This window comes from Herpailurus yagouaroundi, unplaced genomic scaffold (genome assembly GCF_014898765.1).
Source record: "Herpailurus yagouaroundi ecotype Mexico unplaced genomic scaffold, PumYag 77, whole genome shotgun sequence".
Taxonomy (NCBI): Eukaryota; Metazoa; Chordata; class Mammalia; order Carnivora; family Felidae; genus Herpailurus; species Herpailurus yagouaroundi.
The window spans coordinates 95,636,957-95,645,888 of record NW_024412388.1 but is presented as its reverse complement, the minus strand read 5'-3'; positions in this window follow the sequence as shown (position 1 = coordinate 95,645,888).

The window sequence follows — 8,932 nt, the reverse complement described above, 5'->3', positions numbered from 1 at the left end:
ATTTTTTATTTAAATTCAAGTTAGTTAACATACAGTGTAGTCTTGGCTTCAGGAATAGAATCCAGTGACTTACATATGACACCCAGTGCTCATCCCAAAAAGTGACTTCTTAATGTTCATCACCCATTTAACCCATGTCTCCACCCACCCCCCTCCAGCAATTCTTTCAATTTAGCATAATACCCTCTAGTTCCATCCACATTGTTGCAAATGGCAAGATTTCATTCTTTTCCATTGTCAAGTAGTATTCCATTGTATCTGTGTATATACCACATCTCCTTATCCATTCATCAACCGATGGACATTTGGGCTCTTTCCTTAATTTGGCTGTTGATAGCATTGATGTAAACATTGGGGTGCGTGTGCCCCTTTGAATCAGCATTTTGTTTTTTTATCCTTTGGATAAATTCCTAGTAGTGCCATTGCTAGGTCAGAGAGTAGTTCTATTTTTAATTGTTTGAGGAACCTCCATAGTGTTTTCCAAAGTGGCTGTACCAGTTTGCATTCCCACCAGCAGTGCAAAAGGATTCCCCTTTCTCTGCATCCTCACCAACATCTGTTGGTTCCTGAGTTGATAATTTGAGCCATTCTGAAAGGTGTGAAGTGGTATCTCATTGTGGTTTTGATTTGTATTTCCCTGATGATGAAGGGTCTTTTCATGTGTCTGTTTGCCATCTGAATGTCTTTGGAAAATTGTCTATTCATGTCTTCTGCCAATTTCTTCCCTGGATTATTTGTTATTGGGGTGTTAAGTTTGGTAAGTTCTCTATAGATTTTGGATGTTAACCACTTTATCCAATATATCATTTGTGAATATTTTCTCTCATTTTGTCGGTTGCCTTTTAGTTTTGTTGATTGTTTCCTTTGCTATGCAGAAGCTTTTTATCATGATGAGGTCCCAATAGTTTGTTGTTGCTTCTATTTCCCTTGCCTCTGGATACCTGTCAAGTAAGAAGTTGCTACGGCCTAAGTCAAAGAGGTTGTTGCCTGTTTTCTCCTCAAGGATTTTGGTGGTTTCCTGTCTCACATTTAGGTCTTTCATCCATTTTGAGTTTATTTTTGTGTATGGTGTAAGAAAGTGGTTCAGGTTCATTTTTCTGCATGTCGCTGTCCAGTTTTCCTAGCACCACTTGCTGAAGACACTGTCTTTATTCCATTGGATAGTCTTTCCTGCTTTGTCAAAGATTAGTTGGCCATATACTTGTGGGTCCATTTCCGGGTCTCTATTCTGTTCCATTGATCTGAGTGTCTGTTTTTGTGCCAGTATCATACTGTCCTGAGGATTCCAGCTTTGTAATACAGCTTGAAGTCTGGGATTGTGATACCTCCGGCTTTGGTTTTGTTTTTCAGGATTGCTTTTGGCTATTCTTTTCTGGTTCCATACAGATTTTAGGATTGTTTGTTCTAGTTCTGTGAAGAATGATGGTGTTATTTTGATAGGGATTGCATTGAATATGTAGATTGCTTTGAGTAGTATTGACATTTTAATAATATTTGTTCTTCCTATCCAGGAGCATGGAATATTTTTCCTTTTTTGTGTGTCTTCAGTTTTTTTCATAAACTTTCTGTAGTTTTCAGTGTATAGATTTTTCACCTCTTTGGTTAGATTTATTCCTAGGTATTTTATGGTTTTTGGTGCAATTGTAAATGGGATCGATTCCTTGATTTCTCTTTCTATTGTGTCATTATTGATGTATAGGAATGCAACCGATTTCTGTGCATTGATTTTATATCCTACAACTTTGCTGAATTCATGGATCAGTTATGGCAGTTTTTTGGTAGAATCTTTTGGGTTTTCCATATAGTGTATCATGTCATCTGTGAAGAGTGAAAGTTTGAACTCCTCCTGGCTGATTTGATGTATTTTATTTCTTTGTGTTGTCTGATTGCTGAGGATAAGACTTCCAATACTATGTTGAATACCAGTTGTGAGAGTGGACATCCCTATCTTGTTCCTGACCTTAGGTAGAAAGCTCTCAGTTTTTCCCCATTGAACATGATTGTAGTGTTGGGTCTTTCATATATGGCTTTTATGATCTTGAGGTATGATCCTTCTATCCCTACTTTCTTAAGGGCTTTTTATCAAGAAAGGATGCTGTATTTTGTCAAATGCTTTCTCTGCATGAAATGGGAGGATCATGTGGTTCTTGTCCTTTCTTTTATTGATGTGATGTATCACATTGATTGTTTTCTGGATATTGAACCATCCCTGCATCCCAGGTATAAATCCCACTTGGTCATGGTGAATAATTTTTTTAAAGTAATGTTGGATTTGGTTGGCTAATATCTTGTTGAGGATTCTTGCATCCATGTTCATCAGGGAAATTGGTCTATAGTTCTCCTTTTTCATGGGGTCTTTGGTTTTGGAATCAAGGTAATGCTTGCTTCATAGAGTTTGGAAGTTTTCCTTCCATTTCTATTTTTTGGAACAACTTCAAGAGAATAGGTATTAACTCTTCCTTAAATGTTTGATAGAATTCCCCTGGAAAGCCATCTGGCCTTGGACTCTTTGTTTTTGGGAGATTTTTGATTACTAATTTGATTTCTTTACTTGTTATGGTTCTATTCATTATTTCTATTTCTTCCTGTTTCAGGTTTGGTAGTTTCTATGTTTCTAGGAATTTGTCCATTTCTTCCAGATTGCCCATTTTATTGATGTGTAATGCTCATAATATTCTCTTATTATTTGTATCTGCTGTGTTGGTTGTGCTCTCACCTCTTTAATTCTTGATTTTATTTATTTCGGTCCTTTCCTTTTTCTTTTTGATCAAACTGGCAAGGGTTTATCGATTTTGTTAATTCTTTCAGGGAAGCAGCTTCTGGTTTCATTGATCTGTTCTGTTTTTGTTTGTTTGGTTGGTTGGTGGGTTGGTTTTGATAGCATTGATTTCTGCTCTAATTTTTATTATTTCCTGTCTTTTGCTGGTTTTTGGTTTATTTGCTGTTCTTTTCCAGCTCCTTAAAGTGTAAGGTTAGGTTGTGTATCTGAGACCTTTCTTCCTTCTTTAGGAAGACCTGGATTGCTATATACTTCTCTCTCTGCTGAGTCCCAGAGGTTTGGGGCTGTGGTGTTATCATTTTCATTGGCTTCCAGGTGCTTTCGAATTTCCTCTTTAACTTCTTGGTTATCCCATTCATTCTTTAGTAGGATGGTCTTTAGTCTCCAAGTATTTGTTATCTTTCCACATTTTTTTCTTGTGGTTGATTTTGAGTTTCATAGCGTTGTGGTCTGAAAATATGCACAGTATGATCTCAGTCTTTTTGTACTTGTTTAGGGCTGTTTTGTGTCCCAGTATGTGATCTATTCTGGAGAATGTTCCATGTGCACTGGAGAAGAAGGTGTATTCCTTCTGCTTTTAGGATGCAACTGCTTTAGGATGCAATTTTCTGAATGTATCTGTTAAGTCCATCTGGTCCAGTGTGTCATTCAAAGCTATTGTTTCCTTGTTGATTTTCTGTTTAGGTGGCCTGTCCATTGCTCTAAGTGAGGTGTTGAAGTCCCTACAATTGTGGTATTATTATCAATGAGTTTCTTTATGTTTGTGATTAATTGATTTATATATTTGGGTGCTGCTGCCACATTTGGAGCGTAAGTGTTTACAATTGTTAGGTCGTCTTGGTGGATAGACCCCTTAAGTATGATATAATGCCCTTCTTCATTTCTTGTTACAGTCCTTATTTTAAAGTCTAGATTGTCTGATATAAGTATGGCTACTCCAGCTTTCTTTTGTTGACCATTAGCATGATAGATGGTTCTCCATCCCCTTACTTTCAATCTGAAGGCGTCTTTAGGTCTAAAGTGGGTCTCTTGTAAACAGCATATAGATGGATCTTGTTTTCTTATCCATTCTGTTACCTTATGTCTATTTATTGGAGCATTTAGTCCATTGACATTTAGAGTGAATACTGAAAGATATGAACTTTTTTCCATTGTGTTGCCTGTAGAGTTGGAGTTTCTGGTAGTGTTCCCTAGTCCTTTCTAGTCTTTGTGCTTTCGGTCTTTTTTGTTTTGTTTTGTCTTTTCTCCCTTCAGAGAGTCCCCCTTAAAATTTCTTGCAGGGCTGGTTTAGTGGTCACGAACTCCTTTAAGTTTTGTCTGTCTGGGAAACTTTTTCTCTCTCCTTCTATTTTGAATGACAGCCTTGCTGGAGAAAGAATTCTTCACTGCATATTTTTTCTGATTCAGCACACTGAATATATCCTGCCACTCCTTTCTGGCTTGCCAAGTTTCTGTGGATAGGTTTCTGCAAACCTGATCTGTGTTCCCTTGTAGGTTAAGGACTTTTTTTCCCTTGCTACTTTCATGATTCTCTCTTTGCCTATTTTGTGAATTTGAGTATGATATGCCTTGTTGATGGTCAGTTTTGTTGAATCTAATGGGAGTCCTCTGTGTTTTCTGGATTTTGAGGTCTGTGTCTTTCCCCAGGTTAGGAAAGTTTTCTGCTATGATTTACTCACATAACCCTTCTACCCCTTTTTCTCTCTCTTCATCTTTTTGGGACCCGTATGATTTTGATGTTACTTTTTAATGAGTCGCTGATTTTTCTAATTCTTAAATCATGCTCTTTTGCCTTAGTCTCCCTCTTTTTTTCTGCTTCATTATTCTCCACAAGCTTGTCCTCCATATTGTTGATTTACTGCTCTGCCTCATCCATCTTTGCTGCCGTGGCCTCCATTCATGATTGCAGCTCAGTTATAGCATTTTTTTTATTTCTTCCCTGACTAGCTTTTTCTTCTTTTATATCCTCAGAAAGAGATTCTAATCTATTTTTGACCCCAGCTATTATTCTTATTATCATGAGTCTAAATTCTGGTTCAGACATCTTGCTTGTATCTGTGTTGATAAGTCCTTGGCTGTTGTTTTTTCCTGCTCTTTCTTTGGCATGAATTCCTTCATTTCATCATTTTGAAGGAAGAAAGGGAATTAATAAGGGAAAAAATTTAAAATTAAGAAATTAAAAACAACACAGACACAGAAACAAAAATCAAATAAATGATGCTAGGTCATATGTCTTTTGGTTTGGTTGTTGAAAAGAGCTTGATGGATTAGAGAAGAAAGGAAAAAAATAGAGACAAAGGAAAAAAATGGAAAATGTTTGCAAATTTAAACAATAAATACAAAGAAATAGAACAAAATGAAATTATGGAGGTAAAATAGAATTTGAAATATTTTCAACAAAGTGGAAATATAGTAGAATAAAATTAAAGAAAAAATTTTTTAATAAAAATAAATTTTTCTTTTTCTGTATTCAAGCAAAAGAAAAGAAAAAGAAAACAAATTGAATAACTGGACCAGTGAAAAGTGAAATTACATGTTTCCTCTAGAAGTCAAACTATGAAGCACTTTATAAAAGTCCTTAAACTAAGCAGGCAGAGGGGTGTTCCTGAAGAGCCAGGTTGTCCCTGTTGGGCAGGGCTTAGTGTAACAGCTCCATTCTCCACTAGATGGTGCTGCTTAGCTTACTGGGTTGGATTGTTGTAGTGCTTGTAGGTGTGTATGCACATGTGTGGGAGGGATGAAAATGGCATCACCCAGCTACCCAGTCTCTAGTATCCAAACTCTGTTTCCCCAATCAGCAATAGCACACCTGTCCTTTGTCTTTGGCTTCCATCCACTCTCTGCTTTTACACTATGACCAAGCTGTCAGGTTGCCAGGCGGCACCTCCCTCCTGAGTTTTATCTCAGATGCAGCTGTGTTTCCCGACCCCTCGCTTCTGAGGGACTGCGGATTTGACCCGTTATGACCCTCTACGGGATGGTTTCACCCAGCAATGGCCAGGTGCCAGCCTCCCCAGGGATGTTCATGGGACCATGCTGTTGCGGCTGTCCAGAGACTGCAGCTGGGTCCAGCCCGCCCCAGAAAAATTTCATGCAATCGTGTAGCAGCAGTATTTCAGGGATTATGGAAAATCACAACACGCATCTGGCACCAAGCTTCACCCTTAATGACCTTGTTCCAGCACCAGCAAATGTGATTGCTCCCCAGACTCCATTACGACCTTTGCCTGTGGGGTGGCCACACAGCCTGTACCAGATGTCCTCCCAGAAGGGGAACCACCTCTCTCCGTGTCACGAGGACCCCCTGGACCTCACTCTGATCCTGGAGATTTGCCTTTCCCACCAGAGTACCACCAGGTATCTAGCTGTGGAGTTCAGACTGCACTCCCCCTGTTTATAGAGTCTTAATGGAATTTAAACCCTCTCCTTTCTCCCTTCTCCCTGTTTAGTTCATTCCCTGTGGCTGTTTCCACTTTTCCACTTTCTCTCTACCTCTTTTGTGTGTGTGGGTGCTTTTCCCGTACTCTCCCCCCGACTGCATCCTCTCTCTGCAAGCAGAAACACTCCCTGCCCTCCACGGCTTCTCTCCCCCAGTTCACCTTTTTGTGCTGCATACCTGCTGGGTTCTGTGATTCAGGTTGTGCAGGTTGTTGTGTTACTCCTCAAATCAGTTTTCTAGGTGTGCAGGATGGTATAGTGTTTATCTGGCTGCATTTCATGGACACGAGATGCCAAAAACATTCCATGCTGTTCCACTATCTTGGCTCCTCCCCTGCCCATTTCTTTACTGAATTATTTACTCTTTGGGTGTTGAATTTGCCAAGTTCTTTATAGATATTAGATACTGCCCTTTATCAGATATGTCCTTTGCAAATATCATCTCCCATTCTATAGGCTGCCTTTTAGTTTTGCTGATTGTTTCCTGTGCTGTAAGGAAGTTTTTTTATCTTGATGAAGTTGGAATAGTTCATGTTTGATTTTGTTTCCCTTGCCTCTGGAGGCATGTCTAGTAAGAAGTTGCTGTGGCTGAGGTCAAGGTGGTTGCTACCTGTGTTCTCCTCTAGAATTCTGATGGTTTCTTGGCTTACATTTAGGTGTTTCTCCATTTTGAGTTTATTTTTGTGTATGTTGTAAGAAAGTGGCCCCATTTCATTGTTTTGCCTGTTGCTGTCCAGTTTTTCCAACACCACTTGTTGAAAAGACATTTTCCCACTTCATATTCTATCCTACTTTGCCAAAGATTAATTGTCCCATATAGTTGTGGGTTCAGTTCTGGTTTTCTATTCTGTTCTTTTGGTCTAGGTGTCTGTTTTTATGCCAGTACCATGCTGTCTTGATGACTACAGCTTTGTAATATAACTTTATGTCTGGAATTGTGATACCTCCAGTTTTCTTTTTTTCAAGATGGCTTTGGCTATTTGGGGTCTGTTGTGGTTCCATACGAATTAAGGGTTGTTTGTTCTAGCTCGGCAAAGAATGATGGTGGTACTTTGATAGGAATTGCATTAAATTTGGGTAATTTAGACATTTTAACAATATTTTTCTGCCAATCCATGAGCATGGAATGTTTTCACATTTCTTTGTATCCTTTTCAGTTTCTTTCATAAGTGTTTTCAGACTCCAAATTTTTTACCTGTGCGGTTAGGTTTATTTCTAGGTATCTTATGTTTTTGGTGCAGCCGTAAGTGGGATCAATTCTTGATTTCTCTTTCTGCTGCCTCATTATTGTTGTGTAGAAATGCAACACATTTCTGTATGTTGATTTTATATCCTGTGACTTTACTGAATTTGTATATCAGTTCTAGCAGTTTTCTTCTGGAATCTTTTGGCTTTTCTGCATAGAGTCTCATCTCATCTGCAAATAGTGCAAGTTTATTTCTTCTTTGCTAATTTGGGTGCCTTTTATTTCTTTTTGTTGTATGACTGTTGAGGCTAGTACGTCCAGTACTATGTTAAATAACAGTGGTGAGAGTGGACCCCTGTCTTGTTCCTTAGTCTAGAAGGAAAGCTCTCAGTTTTTCCCCATTTAGGATGATATTAGCTGTGGGTTTTTCATATATGGCCCTATGATGGTGAGGTATGTTCCCCTTACCCTGCTTTGTTGAGGGTTTTAATAATGCATGGATGTTGCACTTTGTCAAATGTCTTTTCTGCATCTATTGAAATGATCATGTTCTTATCCTTTTCTTAATCAATCACTTTGATTGATTTGCAAATATTGAGCTACCCCTGCAGCCCAGGAATAAATCCCACTTTATAGTGATAAATATTTTAATGTATTGTTGGATTCAATTTTCTAGTATCTTGTTGAGAATTTTTGCATCCATGCTTATCATAGATATTGGCCTGTAATTTGCCTTTTTAGTGGGGTCTTTGGTTTTGGAACCAAGGTAACGCTAGCTCGATATAATGAGTTTGGAAGATTTCCTTCTATATAGATGTATATATATTTTTTTAATTTTATTATTATTTTTTTTGTTGGAAGAGTTTGAGAAGAGTAGGTATTAACTCTATTTTAAATGTCTGGTAGAATTCCCCCTGGGAAGGCATCTGCCTTGGACTATTGTTTGTTGAGCAATTTTTGATTACTGATTCAATTTCTTTGCTGGTTACAGGTCTGATCAAATTTTCTGTTCCTTCCTGTTTCAGTTTTGGTAGTTTGTATGTTTCTAGGAATTTGTCCATTTCTTCCAGATTGCCCAGTTTGTTGGCATATAATTTTTCAGAGTATTATAATTGTTTATATTTTTCTGGTGTTGGTTGTGATCTCTCCTCTTTCACTGATGATTTTATCTATTTGGGTCCTTTCTCTCTTCTTTTTGGAGTCTGGCTAAGGGTTTGTGAATTTGTTAATTCTTTCAAATAGTCAGCTCTTACTTCCATTGATCTGTTCTACTGTTTGTTTTTTGTTTGTTTCTATACCATTTATTTCTGCTCTTATCTTTATTATTTTCCTTCTTCTTCTGGCTGTAGGCTTCATTTGCTGTTTATTTTTTTTTTATTTTTTTTAATTTTTTTTTTTTAACGTTTATTTATTTTTGAGACAGAGAGAGACACAGCATGAACGGGGGAGGGGCAGAGAGAGAGGGAGACACAGAATCGGAAACAGGCTCCAGGCTCTGAGCCATCAGCCCAGAGCCCGACGCGGGGCTA